Consider the following 19,405-nt stretch of genomic DNA (forward strand, 5'->3'; position numbering starts at 1 on the left):
GTTGGAATTACAAAATTGCCCCGCGCTTTTGACCTTTGTTTATTTCCTTGAGACAAAACATTTGACTCCAATGACTCCAATATTGTTGGCACCCAAAAATATACCAAGTCATGATGGGTCCACGTTAGGTTGTCGATGGAGCCAGCAAGCAACACGATCACAAATCGGTGAATAGCCGATGCCAAATTAATGTCACGAGACCCACAGTCATCTAAGAAGAGTAGTAGTCTGGGATGGTCGTTGACGTGCGACGACAAACGGTCAGTAGTAAGCAAAGACTAGAGAAAAGTCAAGCCCTAGGACATGCAGAAGATCATAATCGCTTATGATAAGAACAAGTAGTTAAGGATGATCGACGTGAAGCCAAGTCAGTTGAAATTTGTAATTGAACAATAACCGCACAATGACGGTTATATTTTGTACAAGGCTATATAATGCCAAGAGGCATTAGTTGTAAATGATCGGCAATCCATAACACTTGTGCAATTTTTATCCAATTCCAGTTTCCAGTTTTATCTATTTGTTATTCTTTATTCTTTAAATTCTCTAGATTCACTTTAGTTATCATCCATAATCCTTATTACGCAAATTAGTTCCTATCAGAATCGCCCAAGAACCCAATTCATATTAACAATTAAAGATCAAACTTTTGCTAAAAGGTATTTCGCCGTCCACGATGCTATTTCGTCAAAACACAAGACTACTAGTCAAAACTTTAAACCCAGATCTTCTCTGGACAACTAAAACAGAAGAAAGAAAGCCAGAAAGATTGACAAAGGAAAATCAATCACCCCCGTCCAATGAGCAAGCGACCACCACGATGATAGCCATTGGAGTTCCAAAAAGTGAACTTTGGGTGAGTTATTTTGGATGCCAGAGACCGCTTTGCTTTCGGTCGGCTTGTTACGAGGTGAGTTGACGGTGGGATAGACATTAAGTAACAAAGAAGATTCGCTTGAGACGACATTAATAGAGGAAAATTCTCAAAATGTTGCTGTACACGTGTCACTTTGCTGGCCAAGCATTTACAGCAAAATGTGAGTATTTTCTCGATTATACAATGTGATTGTGCACCAAACACATTTTCTATGCATATTCACTCATGACTGCTTTGGATAAGATACGAAACCTTATGCATCTCGTGATATCAAAAAATTTAAGTTTAACATTGTATTCTTGAATCTCAAATACCCCAAGCAAAATTACGTGCATATTCGCAAAATAGATTATATAACCCTTGTACCATACTAAGGGGAGTGCCTAATGCTATTACATTTACATCCCTCATATATTATAGTAATTTGCAGCACCTCGCTCCTAGAAAATTATGCATGTATACCAATAAATCTAGAAAGACCGCATGGTGCACAACGCAAAACAAGCTGTCATGCACCCACGCACGCTTCTTCCGCAAGTGGCATTTGCCTTGCCCAGGCGTACAGTCTTCTCCAACCTCTGTCCAAGTCGCTCGACCCAATTTGCTACCCAAAAATGACCAGCTGTTATCTCCCCACTTCATCTCCCATAAAACTCTTCCATCTTTTGAAGCTATCATGGGATAGACTCTCAACTTCAATTTCTGAAGCTAAGAACCTACTTCGCCTTTTAATTTTATTTTTCTTTGCTTTGACTGTCTTTTTTTTTTTCTCCCGATCTGTTTTGAGAGATCGTGTGTGAATAAATTTCTGCAGTTGATCTTGGGTGAACGTGGAGTTTAGTTCGGTCATTTGTCTAGTCGATAGACATCGAGAAAGATGTCCGTGATGTGGCTCCATAATCTCTCTGAGATTAAGACTCTTTTCTCCTGATTTAGATGGTCTAGATTTTGGGATTTTACTCTCCTGATTTAGATTTAGGTTCAGATTTGGGAGTTCCTTTTAGGTATTTGATCTGCATTCTTTCAACAAATTGATGTTGGTATCTCTGCACGACAATGATTATGAAGACGTTGAATCTAGACGCGCACCGCAAGCCGTTGCATATGGAGTGGGGTATGTCAGTGTGTGCTCATCACTGAATCTGATAATTGGCCGCCAAACGTTTACCATGGCAAATCTATTTTTAAGGAATGAGAGTGCTTTTAGTTATAAACTGTGCTTTGTGATTTGTTATTTGCGTTCTAGTATTTGCTTTGTTTCGCAGTGATTTGTGATTTGCTAGGCTTGTATGCCTTCTATGTACCTCTCACAGATATTATTCTATGAATGGAATCTTTTTTTTGACCAAAAAAAATGACCTGCTGTTTTTTTTTGGATCAAATTTAAAGACAAGGCAAATTCGACACTTTTGGAGCGCAATCAAAGCTCAATTTTTGATTTTGTAAAATATTAATCATTGAAAATCCTGATTAAATTCTTTAGTAGTCTCTGATTTATCGAGAGATAGACCCCATAACGGAAAAGCTTCTGAATAGCTCCATAGCCAGTCAATTGCATTCTCGTGTAAATGCATAACTCGAAATTGCACGCAATTAAACCATCATTAAGATCGGAGCTAGAATCGCGAAGCTTAACCATGCATTTACTAGCCTAATGACGGTCCAATTATGAGGAATTTCTACCATTAACACTCGGTAAAATTACGAGGAATTTTACCCATGCATGCAGGTGCCCCGAATGGAATTGATTCGAAATTAAAGGTGCGAAATGACCAGCATTGCTGTGGGTAATATGATAATGAATCCAATTTGGACACATGAACAGAAATTGACGTCCAATTTGAAGCTTGTCTATTAGGTCTAAAATTTATTCCAAAAATTTCTGAATCTTCTAGATCGCAAATCCCATAACCCAGATCATATCACGACATGAAATTAACATATTAGAACTGATACTCAACGTAGAAAAGAACCCCCTCGTTCATAAAAGGTTCTAATGGATTAAGGGTTCAAAATCACCATCTTCCTGTTCATTTTAGACTATGGTCTTTCGGACAAATGGTTTGGTATTTTCTATGTTTTACTAGACATGATAATAACACATTCATTACTAGCTTAAAAAAACACAAATTTTGACATTTTATTACCAGAAGAAAAGAGGTCACTTCAGGATTGAACAATAATGAAAGCACACTCAGGGAAGAAGCATTTGCCAATTGCCCCTTGACAGAGGAAAACATCAAGATTTTCATGTACTTTTGGAGCCACCGCGTGACTATCTCAACCAATCATGGTCGACACGCGACCAATCAAATCACCGAGATTTTCTCACAATAATATGCTAGGCAAAGTCAACAATGATCAAGACACTAAATGACTCATCATTATTATAAATTCAAAGTATTTATGACATAATCGATATAACCGCGAACCTTAATCTGGTCATTGCAATTCTTTGCCAGGTAATCCACACGAAACACATGTAAATCATTGACCTCTTTATCATCATTAGGGATGACACGTGATATAGTCCAGAACAAGAGCTCACACACATCAATAGCCCAACCAAAATAACTCAGAAGTTCAAAAAACTCGTAAAGAAAAAAAGCTAGATTACAGAATACGTTGATGACAAATATTAGCATCAGAATGCCTACACAGTTTATGCCTTAAATTATCTTAACAATATGATACTCAAGTTAAAGCAAGAAATGGACTTCCAATCACAACTGTAACCCTCTGCAAACACATGAACATCCAGGCAAATACTGATATGGACAAGCATCATGCTTCGTTTCACAGTTCCTTGATGAAATTCTGTGATTGGAAAAGCAGTAAATGGCACATGCATTGTCAGTCAGATTGCATTGAATTTTGAAGACACTTCTGGGATGCCAGATGTCTAACTACATCCTCTTACCATGAAAAAGAATGCGAATCATCATCAACAATATTCACACGGATTATTAAATTTTGTAAGATCTTGAGACAAAATAATTAATTGTTTCTGACATCACACAAACAGGAGAGAATCTTATTGTGCTAGAATCGGCACCAATGATGTCACATCCAGATTTGCGCTTTACATATAGAATACAAAGAGTAAGAAAGCTATAGTTCAATAGGAATTTTGCAATGAGTTCACCTCAAGAATGGGAACTACCTTGAACTGCAAGTTTGACTTAGGTTATAGTCGAATGAAGAGATTAACTTACAGGAATAAGAACAATGAACAATATAATTAGAATAATCCAAGAATCAGGAATGAAGAGCAAGGATGTTGTCTAATTTCATCTTGAAGACCTTTATAGCATCCTCGTTGTGATTGACTACTATCATACAAGGAAATCTATAGCTATAGGTATACTCAATCTTAGCATGTGCATCTTTTTCTACTGCCACAGCAAGAAACATTGCCACAGTGCCCTAATCCGTGCCATTCCCTTTTAACAGGCTATACTAAAGAAGGTCATACCATGCAGCCCACTTTTTCTATGCACAAGTTATTGACAATCATTCAGTATGCAGCAGAGTTGCATCATAATACCATACATGATATCCAGGATGTTCAGAGAAACGAGAATCATAATCCAAGGGTCTTACCTAGTCATGCAAAGCCATGAGAGTATTCAACAGGAAGAATCAATGTACGCAGATCTAGTGAGAAGCCTGAGTAACCCGTGCCATGTGAGGCTTTGGAGCTGAAATGCAAATATTAGCATTCAGCATATATCTATAATACTCAAGACAAATCATATATTCCACACTGTCATAAACAGCAAATGAATGGAAAAGGAGGGGAAAATGGCGAAGAGAAATGATATTCATGTTACAGGGTTCTATGAAACAGAGAAGAAAACACAGTTCATTTTATCATAGCATAGACAAATTATTTCAATTCCATCTTTTCTGTATGTAATGAGTTTACAAAGCGTACTAATTATCTCAGAAGCATGAAAAGGTTATGGTCTGATCAGTCTCTTAAAATATTTACAACTGAAGAGCTCAAATTGGAGAATTGCTCAACCAAGAACCATATATGTTTAGTAATTCACGATAGGGATCAAGGGAGAAGATACTTCTCCCAATGAGTCTAACCAACAGATTATCAACTAACTTCATCTTTTTCCATAACAAAAGAAAAGACTGGGTATCTGAAACTCTACCTTTTTGTTTACTGGCAAATTCTACGCCTATTCATAGCAACCATTATATGGCTGAACACCATTGCACTGAAGCAACTATACCTATTGTCGGTAAGGATAAGTGTACCCACCATCTCAAGATGTGCACCTTATCCTTGATGCATCAAACTTCTGAATGGGTTCTTATGCAGACAACGACCCACTAGTTCTATGCTTCCAATTTCATTATCCTTTATAATTAAAAAAAATTCCACTCGGCCAGCTTTATTTACCTGGGACATGAGTAGATAATTCTCCAGACCAAGGGTACAACATCTTTTACTGAAAAAAACCATTTACATATGGACTAGAGAGAGAGAGAGAGAGAGAGAGAGAGAGAGAACGAGAGTTGTTCAGCAAGATCTACAAAATTACCAAAAGCCCCAGCTACAATTCTCTCTAGCTGGTTGAGAGAATTGATTGAAAAGTAGAAATAGAACGAGGCTTCCTCAATTCTTCTCAATCAATATGAATGGCTATGAGTGCTAGGAAGACCACAGCATTAGATTTTGAAAGAGCTTTATTCGGAAGGGTCCTTAAGGGAGATGTTGCTAGCAGGCATAATGCTCAAGTCCATTGATTGATAAAGTAAACTTTGGTTCAAAAGGTAGAATTGCTCTATTATGCTCATAAAAGCCTCTTAAAGAGTGCATTTAACTATGGGTCCATTGAAAAAGAACGATCATTTCCCTTAAGTTATCTAATGTAAATAGATGCTAACTACAGTATTATAACATTCTTTTGAACAGACAGTTCAGCTGGTTAAAATGGTTGATCGCCGTTAATACCATCAGGGTTTCCTCATTCATAAAAATCTCAAAGAAGAGAAATTGCTTCTGATGCCATTATACCTCCACAACATTTGAAACACTTTGATCCAGAATTTCCATTACTGCAAGAGAAACAAGAAAAAAGTTGGAAACATTCATAAATCAGGTAGACACTTGAAAGAGGAAACATAGATGAAATTTCTGTGAAAACCACCCAATATTTCTGATAATTATGCATTTTTACCTAGCTCGTCAGCTTGAAACCCGAGATAGATTCCATTTGCAAAACATGTCCAAATATCAAGCAAGATATAATTTAGCAGACTAATTGACAAAGCACTTTGCAAAAGAAGGTACCATCTAAGCAAAAACAAGTTCGCCGATAAAGGAATATGCTCAACGTAGGAAGTTTACGCTTAGGTCCTAAGAATATCAAGGAAACAGGTTTTCAGGCAAGTAAATTATCTCTGAAGTGTACCATTCACTTCAATTGACAGTAACTAGGCTCTATACCTTGGCAAACTTCTTGCATCAGATTTAAAAGAGGTGTGTTTGGGGTAGCAATGACTTAAACCTAATGTCCTTGGAGAACAAACAATAGCTGTAAACAGGGGATACTTCGAGGCTTTTAACACGGATGGGCAAGTTCTCTTCAGAGAGATATTGGCACAGGGAATCTGATAGAGAGAAGATTTGCAAATGACTTGTATACTAATACTGGCTACGATGGGTTTCAATTAGCTACATCTTCCAAACATTGCATATGAACCATGCTCACCATTATAACAACGGTCTCATTCTCTCTAATGAAACTATGCAATAATTAGGGCTAGTTTTTTAGCTCCCCAAGGTAGAAATTGTGCAAGGCGGTACTTTATCTGCAAGATGTGTCCTCTTGCTTGATGTCATATTCAGAAAGGCAATGAGCTAGTTCATGCTTCCCACAATACTTTTGACTTCTAATCAAATTCTTAAGAGTAGCATAAGTATCAAATTCTAGCTCTAAAAGTCAGATTTCATGGCTTATTATTTTTCCCCCTAAAATTTTTCACTCAAACTCTTGCTTCTTCCTTATAATCAGATTATTAAGAGCAGCATAAGTATCAATTTCTAACTCTAAAAGTCAGTTTTCATCGCTTATTTTTTTCCCCCCCCTAAAATTTTTTACTTGTTAGAATAATTAAATATTAAACCACACCTTCATCTAATAGTTTAACTTTTAGAACAGTTGGCAGTGGTCCCACCAAATTTCACATGGTATCAAAGCTGGAGGTCCTGAGTTCGAATCTTTCCAGGCCCCATTTACCTCTCCAATTAAATATGTTCACGCTTAATACTAGGCAAGAAGACCAGACTAAGCATGAAGGGGAGTGTTAGAATAATTAAATATTAAATTACGCCTTCATCTAACAGCTTAAGCTTTTAGAACAGTTAGCAGTGGTCCCACCAAATCTCACATTACTCATTCTCTTGCTTCCCCCTCCCTCCCCCCAGCCCTTCTCCCTCTACTTGAGCTTCTTCTTTCAAAACTAATAATTCAACAGAAAGACATTGTCCATAATCTATATTAGCTACTTTATGTTCTACTCAAATCACAATGAAATGTTAAAGTTTATGTTGTCCACCCCCACACGCTGCACCCTCCCTCTCTCTACTTTATGTCGACAAAGTCAAGTATAAAATTGATGAAGTCTGGACAATCTCAGGAAACATGAAATGTTAGATCATGGCAGCATCAGACAAAAGAAAAATCATACTGGAAACACATGCCATACACCACAATTTAGCAAGCCCATGCCCTCATGTATGCAAGAAGAGACAATTGCAACTAATAAATGAGAAAAGAGATTTCTTTATCGAGTACATTGGCCATGACATATCAGAAAGAATAATTTCCTCATAGTTAAATCATATTTCTTTGAAGATGCTATATTCCCCGCTTTAAACTTGATAACATTAAAGACATCAAAGAATCTCGCTGCAATGGAAAAAAGCGAGGAAGAAGAGATGAAGAAACAGTGGTGAAGAAACAGTGGGGGAAAGGGAAAAGGAAAGAAAAAACTAGTGTTATGTTAACTTGTTGTAGTTCCCAGAACAGTAAAGTCTTTAGGGAAAAAAACAGCAAAAAAAAAAACAAATGTCTAACGAGTCTCATAAATTTTTTTAAAAAAAGGAAACAAATCCGGGAAAGAAAAAAATAATATAAACTTGACTTCATGACACTTCCGGAAACTTGACTTTCTTCCATTTAGACTTGGAAAAGGACAGAAAAGGTGGAAGATTAGTTCCATAAACCTCCATTTGTTTTCATGGTTATGTGTCGCAATATTCAAAGTGTGACAACAAACAGAATTACTACGAAATCACATCCATCAGTAATCAACATAAGGAATCATAGCAACCTCCACAAAGCTTTAGTTGTTAATTGTCATGTGTCACAATTTCAAAGTGGAGCTAAGTAGATACGAAATCAACAACAAAAGCAAGTTCAGAAACTGACCTAATGCATGCCTTGGAGCTACTTGAATGCAACAGCCTCCAAATTTATCTTTTGCACAGCCATAATATACTTCCTTTATACCCAAAAATGGCTAAGAGTCATCTAATCATTTATGAATAAACAAATTTTACAAAATTTTAGTTTTATTTCAGTGTGATTTATAGATGTACCAATAATTGATAATGCTGCTGCACGTGTCATGCTTCACATGTCACATAAAGGGAGTATGCTGAAAACTTCTCTGCATCAAGAGCTTCCAATTCTGCACGTCTTGTTACCTAGGAAAGTGCAAAGGAAAAATTAAAGAGAGCATATCAAACTTAGGAGCTTGTCATAGAGAAAGTTTCTCTTAGCGTAGTTTCAACATAATTTAGGAAATGCATTTCATGAAAATATTTTCTCCTTTACGTTTACTTTTTTTTTACTCTTGCTTAACATTTGAGTCCAATAGTTTATCTTTGAATTGGTGCTTCTCTTAGTGCCATTTCCTTCTTCCTCTTAGTGTCGAGAGCATTAGTAATGCAAAAAAATAAAAATAAAAATAGTTAACCAAGCAAATAATAGTAACACAATTATAACTCGTCTATTTCCTCTTCAAATCACCTCTTTCTTATCTGCTCCATGTTGACTATACTTTCAAGGCTTGAATTGTGTTCATCCAATGTAGACCAAGTAAGGAAGATTGTTGTATCCTAGGGATAGGATTTTCTTCAAAGCCAACTACATTAGATAATGAATCCTATTGAAAGAACCACCGTCTCCAAGACAGAATCATCGATACACCTTATCCAGAAATTTCAGTTCTTTCTTCAAAAACCCAAAACACTAATTGTCTAGGAGAGGATCTTATGCATGAAGCATGGACAACTCTCTTTTCTCCTCAATGTCAAGGTGTGGACAGAATCATTGATACACCTTACTATTCGGTATTCAATCTAATTTCTATGACTCAAGTGTTATGTTCTCTGAAATTTTATGTGAAATTGCAGTTATCCTCCCTACACTTGAGATTTTGCAATGTCTATTAACTTGCTTCCAAAAACTTCGGAATTTTGCATCTCTCACAACGCCTTTTTAATCAAGAGAGGTGAAGCCACCATAACAACTTCCTATCATGTAATGTAAAGCAATAAATACATACCCAGAATAATCTATAAATTTATAATCTGTTGAGGCGATCAAGTACTAATTAACATATTCAAACATGCAATACAGCACAATCTATCAGCACTCAACATTCTGATCCAGCAGCTTGCGACAGCTTTATTTCTATTCAAAAAAAATAAATAAATATCATTCCCCTATTCTCTCTCTCTCCTCATTGAAGCTTTTTCTTTGACTGTTCTCGGTCCAAAATTCAGGCAGAGCTCAATGGCAAACGAGAAACGTGAAACAATGTACATAGTAAAGCAAGATTCTTGCTATTGTTAGCCGTAGTTATACTTTATGAAAGAATAATGAGAACAAAACCATTTACAGCCTAATAATGCATAGAAAATTCCACTTTTTAACAGATTTGTTCAGATATACTATTTTATCATATATTAAAGAAATATTTAAGGCAGAAACACAAAAAAGATCAACAATAACTGCGAGTGGATAATGTGAGGGTATCAATTTAGAAGAACAGCAAAGTGCTGCTGGCCAAAACTTATATAAAGGGGTGGAGAAGCAATCATAGACATACATTCTGCTTCTCATTAGTCCTGTTTCTTCCTGCTGCAATAATGTGCCCTTCCTCAACAATCACACAGCTGTTCAATCAAGGTATAATATAAATAAAGTACAATGTGAAATCATTTACTAATTAGGAATGAAAATACTAATTATCTTAATTAGAAAATAAAGTAACATATCTGAAATGCACCTGGTTACTGAAAATCAGTTTTACCCAACTCGAACTTCAAGGCTGTCCAAATCAAGCTTTGCCTTATATGAAAAAAGCAAATAAGCCTTGTTACTTGTTAGGAGAAAAAATTATAAGTAAAAGAGTCAGAATTTCTCTATGTGCAAACAGGCAATTCAAGGGGAAATCAGCATCAACTTGCCAGCAGTAGAAATATTTCTGTATCAAAATACAGCTACTAATGGAATGAGTAGCTAAAAGATCAAGATCTCGCAGGTCCTGTATAATATACTAGTCATAAACTTCCAAGTAATGATCATTAATACATAATCATCCTGTAATTAGATGCAAATCCCACCTAAAACTCAAACTAATATGGCTCTAACAACACTAAACAAAAACAGCAACTAATTTGAGAAACTATATGTTGCTCATTCCAATTATATTATTGGTACCTCAGAAGTTTATCTTTCATCAATCAGGTTCACTCAAACATTCAAGAAGCATCCAGGAGTTTCAGCTTCTCGGTCATTTTCCTTCATAAAAGCTATGGCACATAAGTATAAAAAGAAAATCCTAAACTGTTGCGAACGCCTCAGAAATCAGAATTGACAATTAGCTTCTTGTGCCTTTGTCTCTATTCTACTGAATAACTTTTGCAAACTCTGTGTTTCTTGTGATTCTTTTCTTTTTAATTTCCACAGACCACAGGGCGAAAGAAAATAACCACTTAACTAATGTATCCATCGGCACAACCGATGTTCATATTACACTCATGCTCCAAGTAAATTTGGTTTTCAATTCTCCCTAGTTGCCAAAGTTAAGATGTGGTTAAAGGACTCGACTGTCAAGCAACCTTTCCTGGTGGCTTGCCATCTCAGTGCATCATCTCCATTCCACTATGGTTTTGCCTCTTCAGGCGACTCATAAAACATAGAGACAGAGCCCCAATCCCAGTGATTGAAGTTTCACAGAATTCAATTCTCCTGGCAAACCTATCATCCGCAGCATATCTGTATGATAATTACATACTACACATCCACATCCACATTTCCTAGACACCTCAAAAGCACCCAAATCCATCCACATCTCCCTCCCTCCTTCCCACCCAAGTCCCAACCTGCAGCGCCCGGATTGGCTCAGTTTTTTGCCTGAAAAGGGGACTGAGCCAACCCATATACACCCTACTTCCCATTATTTCACTCTCCCTCGCTTGTTTTTTCCTTTGAACCTAGACTTCACCTACTTCTTTCAATGAATCGCCACCTATGAAAACAAAGAAAGAAAAGCTATACCTTCCAGAGATTGTCGCTGATTTTGCAGCGCGTAACGTCAGACAACCAACTTACGAAGAAACACTGATTCAACGTCTCTCCAACAAAATTCAACAACACATCCTTCAAGTTCCCGCGCAATTGCAGCACCAAACGAATCGAATTCAAAATCCATCACACCAACTTAATTAAAATTCGGATGTGCCGGGCGTTACCTGATCTATAGCAAACCGCACGGAGCCCAGAACGAACCTCAGGGAGAGAATCGTTCGCCCGAAGCCACGTCACCAAATTTCCATGGTTTCGGTCGCCTCCGCTGGCCAGTCTCCGTCAGCCGTCGGTTCGCAAGGGACTCTGTTTACGGGAGACGGACTACTCCTTCTTCTTCTTCTGTTGGTCGCCACTCCGTTGGCAGGCGGCGGCGATCTTCCATGTCGTCAGAGCTCAGCTCACTGGTGGCGTCGTATGGAAGATGAGGAGTGGTGGTGATGCTGAAGGTGGCGTCGGATGGGGTTCGAAGTTTAGCTACGGCGGAGGAAAGGAAGGAAGGAAGGAGCTTTACGATGGGAAAAATCAAAGAAAATGAAGAAAGAGAAGAAAGAAATACAGAATTCCATTTGGGAATAAAGTTAACTAACCAGTGTTAATTAAAATATACTATTGTTTACTATAATCGACAAGATATAGTACACTTCCATAATACGAAATTCTAATAGGCTCCTTTTATTTGGCGAAAAATGATTTTCAAGAAATCGTTTCTAAATAAATGACATAATGAAATAGCTATATGATCAAGGCTTCTGATAATTTTTTTATGAGTCATATAATTGAGTAACAGGAGAACAATTGAGATCGCTCCGTGATTTCATACTCGAGTATAATATGCACGAATGGGGCTCGGATCGAGAGATGAATCTATGCGAAACTAAGCACGGATAAAAGTAGATGCACTGAAATTGAAATTAGATCTAAAAGGAAATAAATTTTGAAACGAAAATACACGGAAAAGAAACTCTGCAAGGACCGAAGGTGAGAGCAAAGAAAAAGTAAAAAAGAAAAAGTGAAAAACAAAGATAGATAAAAAAACTCACGGAAAGAGTATTCTCGGGTGCTCTCGTCTCTCTCTGTGTCCCTACTCGAATGCCTGCTTCTTGGTCCTTTTATACTCCACGGAAATTGTTTGTGCCTTCTCCTTCCCAATTTTTAACTCCACCGCCATCAAATGCACATCCCACGTTGGTAAACCCCGCACGATCACTTCCCCACTTCTTTTTACATGTGCTAGCATCGCTCCACTTTCTGACCAGATCATCCTCCATCGTGACCACTCTCCATGTTTGCATGCTTGCCGCAGGTGAGAGCGCGCGCGATCTTGTCCTTGTTCGACTCCTCCTTCGCCTGAAAATGTGCTCCCCCCACACATGAAATTATTCGCCCCCAGCCTCCTCCTCACGTAACTCTCCAGCCACAACCTTCGCATGCTTTCTTGGTCGACGAGTCCAAAGATTAAGTCGAGAAGCAGGTCGAGCTTCTCTCTCCTTGTCGAGCTCTCTCCAAGGCCGATCATTTCCCTCGTTGTGGCTGGCAAAATTAACACACATTAAAGTGGACATATAAAGTACCTCAATGTTAATATAAGGGCAAAAGCGGGTACCAGTTGGCGAGTATTTCTGAGAAAAGAAAACGAGAAGAACATGAAGAGAAAAGGCATTGCAATCGAGGTCGGCTCGTTCACTTACCTACAAGTTGCTTCCTTAGCAAGTTCCCATCATTCTAACAGCAAAAGCAGCGAGCAAACACTGCCATACTCATCTCTGTCAATCGAAGTAGAAGTCCACATGATCTTGGTTCGCATGCCTCTAGGGAGAAAAGCTCATGATTTCTCTTTGATACTATTTGACTCTGTTTCTCGATGCTCATTTGACAATCTTGCAAGTCCTCCTCTAGATATATATATTTCGCTCGAATTATCTTCGTGCGCATGTGAACTCTAGGCTGCTGAGTCTGTTGATTCATGACTAACCTTGAGACTAAATTGTATATAAGGCCTATCAATTTGATCAAAATCGACTACTCCCCATAGCGCAAATGGTGATAAATACTCGAGAGAGATATGACGTAGCGTCCCAAGCACGCCCCACTCCGGGTATTCCTAATTATTTTTACCATTTATAAATTTGTTCACATGTGGAAGCAATTTCTTTTAAGGCCAGTATTTATAACATGAATTATTAATAAGGCAAGCCTGACATTACAAAAGACAACACTATCACCAAACTGAACTATTTCTTTATTTATCAACACGGGTGATATACAAGCGAGAAGATCCCTTCTTGGGGAGACTATCACTACGACTCTATGCAGTCTTGTATACTGGTATCTTCCAAAAGGTGTCACCCTACATCCGACACTAGCTACCAAAAAGTACCAAGTAGTGTTGTCAAAAAATGGTTCCCTTACTCCTGCTTTCCTTCCCGTCTACCCCACTCTCTCTACCTCGCCATTACTGCCATCCACCGGGTATCTGATTGGCCCCACTAAGCTACCACCCACGTCCATAAATATCAAGACGAAGTGTAGGGGCACCCGGTGCCTAGACAGACCCACATCCATCCAAAGGGTGGCATCATAGCGCACCAATCTGACCATTGGAAAGTCAGGGTTGGTGAAAGGGGTGAGGTGGCCCTTGAACTGATCGGGGGCTCTGAAGAAAGTACCCGGGGTTACTAGCAGTGGGAGACTTATGCTTAATCTGTAAAAGTTTGTCAACAACAAGAGTGAGCCATAGCTCAACAAGGAAATATCTATCACCCTATACTAAATGAACAACAGTGTGCACATCAATCAACATAGACACGACAAATACCTACTTGGACATACCAGATGAGGCAGACATACCTTGTTGCGCACATTCTATTAATCATTCCAAAGATGATAGTTTAACATTGACCATAACGAATAATCGCATCATTCAGACATGCGCACACAATTCAACACTTGCATAGGTATCATTTCCTCACTCCAAGTCACATGCCCGGCGCGCTCGCCGGTCACGCAAAGAGGAACGTGTTAGATGTATGCCCTAAAGTCACCATGCAATAGTTACATGTTAGGGATTTCAGTTGTATTTTCAATTTCATTATTTATTTGATGGTAAGGACATATTCATTCATTTGTCCGATTATTTAAATATATGAATGATTCCACAAGATTAGTTTTGACTAGACCTATTCTTGAGACGTTGAGAATATGTGTGACGGGTTCACAGTTAGACTAATCTTTAAATTGTTCCCGATTGATGGATCATTGAGTGTATATTATTGATCCTGTTGAGACCGGTGTGTTCTTAGTTTCACCATTAAGTATTGGATACTTAAGGAAATGACGAGTCACGAGTCATTAGGTATTGTGATGCCTGAGTTAGAATACAGGTTCTTGTACCATACAAGTTCATTGAATGTGACACGCATATAACGATTAGCAACATGGAAGCTTTTAGCGTAGTCAATGCCTAATCGTTCATGCTCTGGTCTGGTGTAAATAATCCTTAAACCTGAGGTACAATGTTGACTTATGTGTTGGATGGCTATGATTCACAGGTGTGCATATTGCCGGTTCGTTGATTCGTCTCTGTATTTGATGGCCATAGTTCGTTCACATACGAAGTTACACATGTGTGTAAAATGGAATCTGTCTCCTTGTTATACGCAAGGTACAATAATGATATCCTATGCTATCTAATCTTGACACTACATTAAAATCCTTGGCTGGGGTTGTAACCGAGAATGAACTGTTCATGTCTCATATAAAATATATGTCAATTAGGTTTGTGCATATGATCAAATTGGTGGCTTGACAAATATTCCATGGTCTTTGCTCGATCGGGACATAGTAAGACAGACGGATTGAATTATATTATAGCCAAAGCTGACAGGTTTATTATGTTCTTAAAGCATTCACATTGTCTGGGTAGCCATGACATATTGCTAGATATCAATCATAGCTTGTAGGATCTAGAGGTTGATCGGGACAATCAATTTTCTTGGGAGTACTAATGTGTTAGTACAAGTCCTATTACCAGCTCAGTAATGAACATAAGGATGTCACACATCATAACCAATTCAGGATGATGTTGAACGGGAGATGCAATACTGCAAATATATTTGCAATTATAGCAATCGATTAGTGAGATTGAAATTAAATTAAATATGATTTAATTTTATTTTATTTTTAGTCATGAGCGTGCGTGCATATGATGCACACTTAAACTTAAAGTGAACACATGTTAATGTGCCAAATGATCTTGCACTCTTAATTTTATAAAATTAAATTAATTAAAAGTGTACAAAGTCAACATTTGTTGACTGTGTGCAGCACACGATCAGCTAGGAGCTGATCGTGCGTGTTTTAATTAAAAAAAAAAGAAGGTGGAGCATGCACACGGTCAGTAGTTGACCGTGTGCATCACCCACGATCAGCAACAGTTGCTGATCGTGTGAAGGGTGCCTGGCGATCAACAACCGTTGCTGATCACACAAAGTGTGATAAGCAACAGTTGTTGAACAGAGAAGAAAGAGTGCAAGTAAGGGAATTATCATGTGTTCGTGAGAGTTAAAAATTACCTTTTCTCTCTTCCGGCCCCGTGACTGAAATGTCGAGAGTGCGAAGAATTGTCGCCACGAGATTATTAGCACAATTGCAGTGGTGATTGTCACGCCCCGTACCCCACGAAGCATGAGCATCCCGCTTATAGGTCGAAATAGTAGCGCGACGCTCCCAGGTTACGCCACCGACCCGAAAACCCAAATCAGAGAAAACACGCCACACGCAGAAACGACGTATAAATAATAAATATATATATATACACCCAGACAATTTAAAAGCAACCACGAGTGGCAAGAGAAAACAAATTACGATTGATTAAACCCCCATATACATTATCCATCTATAAACAAAAAGGTACATCAAAAGGCCACGAACAAAAAGGGATCGGTGACCTAGGGGTGTCAAACTAACTACCGGAGGGGTACGGTCAAAAAGTGTCGACCCTCACTCCTATGCTGATATCTAACCTACGGTACCCAGTCAGGATCAGAACCCGACGACTCCGAAGAACTCTCGAGTCGCTCTTGATCCTCCTCAGAACTCATGGCCTCCAACTCTATCTCTGGCTCAGGGTCTTGTTCTTCGTACTCGTCTACGTCCATAGGCTCAGGGGCTTCTGCGTCCACGTGCTCTGGAGTTGGATCGACTATCTCCGGCTCAAAAGCTAATCCACCAAGCTCCTTGTGCTCTTCCTCTTCTTCCACAATCTCGTACTCAACCTCAGAATCAGGATTGCCCTCCATATCTACTATATCACCGTCTGGACATTGAATATCTAGCAGACCCTCTCCCACAAACGGGACATCGGCGGACCTGATGGGACCGAACTCTACTCCAAAACGATCCCGGAAACACCAGGCTAGGTACTCGTAAGTCTCAAAGTGAGCTAAGCCTACGTCTACCCATACTAAAGCATAGTGTCTATAGTACTTCTCCCCGTTCCCCACGGGTGCTGCAGTCGTACGCTCATGGTGGGGAATCCCAAAGCGTAACGGTGCATCGTCGAAGTTCATGACGGGAGATCTGAAAAGTCGGTTTTACCACAACCGTGAGAAAACTCAGCAAGTAAAAACCACTAATCCTAAACTAGGCTAATGTGCACCTCCGGAGGGTAAATAAAACACATAAATAGATAAATAAACCAAGTATAACAATCAATATAAGCTCACCCGGCCACTGACCCAATTCACTACTACCCGCCCGGGTTAGACTTTTGATATCAATATTAAACATATTCACTTAAATCGACCCGAAGGCCACGACCCGAAGGCCACAATTTATCTCGACCCGAAGGCCCGACCCGAAGGCCACGATTTCTCCCGACCCGAAGGCCCGACCCGAAGGCCACAATTTATCTCGACCCGAAGGCCCGACCCGAAGGCCACAATTTATCTCGACCCGAAGGCCACAATTTCTCCCGACCCGAAGGCCACAATTTATCTCGACATTGATTCGCACCTTTATTACAATTCAATGTAATGCACCTAAGGCCCGCCTTGGGTAAATCAAACTTAGTCCTCACTCTCATTGGTACGGGGTCACAAGATAGGATTTATATAAGTCCTAAGTAACCTCTAAAAATGCCTAATTCCTTGCCATCAACCAATGACTCAACTAAGTATTCAACTTGGATAAATTGCACAAATTCGGTACTCAATGAACAGTACCAGGGGAGGACACATTTTGCCCACTAAACCACAATTAAACACCCTCATTAGGCTCTAATCTTAAACCCCAATCACCCAACAACCAAATACACTTACTTAAGCTTCAAATAAGCCTAAATAATCCCCAAAATGTCCACTTCCAAGTCATTAGTACTTGAACTTAATTAGTGCCACACTTAGACAATTTTACACAATTTCGGAGCCCCATGAACAGTACCAGGAAAAATTCACATTTGGGTACTAAACCACCTTTAAACCATCTCATTAGAGCCTAATCACTTACCCTAAACATCCAACCACCAAATACACCTAATTAAGCCTCAAATGAGCCTAATTAACACCTTAATTATTTAATTCCAAGCCTTGAATCATTGAATTCAATTTGTGCAAAACTTAGACAAATATGCACATTTTCGGTGCTTTGTGAACAGTACCAGAACAAGGGCTGTTTCGGGCCTTAATCCACCATTAAATCATCTCATTAGGCACTAATTAGGTCCCCTAATCACCCCACACAACATTAGGCATATCTAGACCATGATTAGGCTTAATTAACCCCCTAATTACCCTCTAAAATGCACAAATAAACTAATTAAGGGTTTAGGGGTTTATACTCGCCTAAAATCGACTCGAGGCGACGAGAGCGGGCGGTCGATTACCGACACGCGGTGAGAATCGACGGCGGCGCTCCGGGGGCAAGCCGGCGGTCACGGCGGCGCCGGTGTGATTCACGGCCACACACCCAACCGGAACAGGGGAGCTGCTGGGCGTACGGGCTGAGGATGGTGGAGAGAGAGACGGTGAGGGTGAGGTGGTCGACGAGGGCGGCGCACGGCGGTGGACGGCGGCGCGGTGCGGCGAGGTGAAGGCCGGCGGTGTCTCTCTCTCGCACGGAGCAGTGGCGTGGGGCGAACAATGCGGGGTGGGGGTTTGGTCGACGGAGGCCAGGGCGGTGCCGGGGGTCTTGTGCGGCGCCGAGAGTCAGCGGCTCCGGCCGCGGCTGTTCGGCGTGAAGCAGTGGCCTGAGCGGAGCGGGAATGACCGAAGGAGCGGCGTGAAGAGGACGATCGAAGCTGCTCGGGAGAGAGAGAACGTGTGCTTGGAGGGCGAGGAGAGAGAAGAAGCGAGGTCAAAAGTGGTCAAACTTGGGTGAGTGGAGTCCAAGTGTCAACAATCCAAGGGTTTGGACAATTTGCCCTTGAATCCAATGGCTTAGGTTCACTCCTCTCCAATAATTCAAGGGTATAATGGACAAATGCCCCTAACCAAGGCTGACCAGGTCTGGTTTGGTCTACTTAACCTTAGTTAGTCCCCAAATTTTATCCAAATTTCGGAATAAATTAAAATGGCCTAGGGGCATTTTCGTAATTTTCCGATCCCGGACCGAAATTTCAATTTTTGTCCATACCGGTCCTATATGTTCATGGGAGACTTAATACGGTGTCGGATTCGCGAAATTCACTTTCTACGCCTTCGAAAATCGCCTGCGAAGTCCCGGGAATAAAATAATATTATTTTTCCAATTTTTGCCGAAATTCCCGTTTTTGTCCAAAATCACTCTAAATGTACGTGGCCACTCCAAAATGACCTTGGCCGCGAAAAATAACCTCAAACGGCCTCCGAATCCTGCCCCGGTGCCCACGGGGGCAAAACCGTAATTTTCCCAATTTTTGTCGAAATTC

At 39.7% G+C, this 19,405-nt stretch overlaps 2 long non-coding RNA genes across 2 annotated transcripts; both read right to left on the reverse strand.

Moving 5' to 3' along the window:
- Positions 1-3,472: 3,472 nt before the first annotated feature.
- Positions 3,473-7,304, reverse strand: LOC130136960 (uncharacterized). Its single transcript, XR_008815637.1, has 2 exons — positions 4,481-7,304; positions 3,473-3,694 (listed from the first exon to the last, which is right to left on the reverse strand). It is a non-coding gene; the product is annotated as an uncharacterized LOC130136960 (long non-coding RNA).
- Positions 7,305-9,659: 2,355 nt separating this feature from the next.
- LOC130136958 (uncharacterized) lies at positions 9,660-12,098 on the reverse strand. The gene is made up of 2 exons (XR_008815635.1): positions 11,667-12,098; positions 9,660-11,574 (listed from the first exon to the last, which is right to left on the reverse strand). It is a non-coding gene; the product is annotated as an uncharacterized LOC130136958 (long non-coding RNA).
- Positions 12,099-19,405: the final 7,307 nt, after the last annotated feature.

This window comes from Syzygium oleosum, unplaced genomic scaffold, assembly GCF_021117445.2.
Source record: "Syzygium oleosum isolate NSW1041296 unplaced genomic scaffold, Sole_v2.1 Sole_v2.56, whole genome shotgun sequence".
Lineage (NCBI taxonomy): Eukaryota > Viridiplantae > Streptophyta > Magnoliopsida > Myrtales > Myrtaceae > Syzygium > Syzygium oleosum.